We start from the raw sequence: 2,159 nt of genomic DNA, 5'->3' as shown, positions 1-2,159 counted from the left end.
ACGTTTGCGTTGGATACGGCATTCCAGGTTGTGGTGTATCAGGATCTAGAATCTTGTGGGACGGGTTCTGAGTACAATGTTCTCCAGGGATATGCGGTTTCCTAGGATACGGTCTCCAAGTATACGGTTGCCTTGGACAAGGCATTCTAGATGTGGTGTGTCAGGATCTAGAATATTGTGGTGCGGGTTCTGAGCACAATGTTCTCTAGAGGTAAGTGGTTTCCTAGGATACGGTTTCCAAGGATACATTTGCCTTGGATACGGCATTCTGTAAAGTGGTGTGTCAGCATATAGAATCTTGTGGGGCGGGTTCTTAGCACAATGGCCTCCTGAGATAAGCGGTTTCCTAGGATACGGTTTGCAAGGATACGTTTGCCTTGGATACTGCATTCTAGAATGCGGTGTGTCAGGATCTAGAATCTTGTGGTGCGGGTTCTGAGCAGAGTGGCCTCCTGAGATAAGCAGTTTCTTAGGATACGGTTTGAAAGGATACGGTTGCTTTGGTTATGGCGTTCTAGAATGTGGTGTGTCAGGATCTAGAATGTTGTGGTGCGGGTTCTGAGCACAATGGCCTCCTGAGATAAGAGGTTTCCTAGGATACGGTTTCCAAGTATACGTTTGCCTTGGATACGGTGTTCTAGAATGTGGCGTGTCAGGATCTAGAATCTTGTTGGACGGGTGTGATCACATTGGTCTCCAAAGATAAGCCGTTTCCTAAGATACGGTTTCCAAGGATACGGTTGCCTTGGATACTGCATTCTAGAATGCGGTGTGTCAGGATCTAGAATGTTGTGATGCTGGTTCTGAGCACAATGGCGTCCTGAGATAAGCGGTTTCCTATGATACGGTTTCAAAGGATACATTTGCCTTGGGTACGGTGTTCTAGATAGTGGTGTGTCAGCATCTAGAATCTGGTGGGGTCGGTTCTGAGCACAATGGTCTCCAGAGATAAGCGGGTTCCTAGGATGCTGTTTCCAAGGATACGGTATCCTTGGATACGGCTTTGTAGAATGTGGTTTGTGAGGATCTAGAATCTTGTGTGACGGGTTCTGAGCACATTGGTCTCCAGTGATAAGCGGTTTCCTAGGATACGGTTTCCAAGGATACGGTTGCCTTGGATACGGTGTTCGAGAACCTGGTGTGTCAGCATCTAGAATCTTGTGGTGCGGGTTCTTAGCACAATAGTCTCTGGGATACGCCGTTTGCTAGGATAAGGTCTCCAAGGATACGGATGCCTTGCATATGCCATTATAGAATGTGGAGTGTCAGGATCTAGAATCTTGGGGACAGATTATGAAAATAATGGTCGCCAGAGATAAGCGGTTTCCTACGATACGGTTTCCAAATATACGGTTGCCTTGGATACTGCGTTTAAGAATGTGTCCTGTCAGGATCCAGAATCTTGTGGGGGGGGGTTCTGAGTACTATGGTTTCCAGGGTTACGCGGTTTCCTAGGATACCCTTTGCAACGATACGTTTGCCTTGGATACGGCATTCCAGGATGTGGTGTATCAGGATCTAGAATCTTGTGGGACGGGTTCTGAGCACAATGGTCTCCAGGGATATACGTTTCCTAGGATACGGTCTCCAAGTATATGGTTGCCTTGGACAAGGCATTCTAGATGTGGTGTGTCAGGATCTAGAATGTTGTAGTGCGGGTTCTGAGCACAATGGCCTCCTGAGATGAGCGGTTTCCTAGGATACAGTTTTCAAGTATACGGTGGCCTTGGATACTGCATTCTAGAATGCGGTGTGTCAGGATCTAGATTCTTGTGGTGCGGGTTCTGAGCACAGTGGCTCCTGAGATAAGCGGTTTCCTATGATACGTTTTCCAAGGATACGGTTGCCTTGGATATGGCGTTGTAGAATGTGGTGTGTCAGGATCTAGAATGTTGTGGTGCGGGTTCTGAGCACAATGGCCTCCTGAGATAAGCGGTTTCCTAGGATACGGTGTGAAAGGATACGGTTGCCTTGGTTCTGGCGTTCTAGAATGTGGTGTGTCAGGATCTAGAATGTTGTGGTGCGGTTTCTGAGCACAATGGCCTTCTGAGATAAGAGGTTTCCTAGGATACGGTTTCCAAGTAGAGGGTTGCCTTGGATACAGCGTTCTAGATTGTGGTGTGTCAGGATCTATAATCTTGTGGTGCGGGTTCTGAGCA

The sequence above is a fragment of the Desmodus rotundus genome, unplaced genomic scaffold (assembly GCF_022682495.2).
Source record: "Desmodus rotundus isolate HL8 unplaced genomic scaffold, HLdesRot8A.1 manual_scaffold_16, whole genome shotgun sequence".
Classification (NCBI taxonomy): Eukaryota; Metazoa; Chordata; class Mammalia; order Chiroptera; family Phyllostomidae; genus Desmodus; species Desmodus rotundus.
This window is presented reverse-complemented; position numbering follows the sequence as displayed.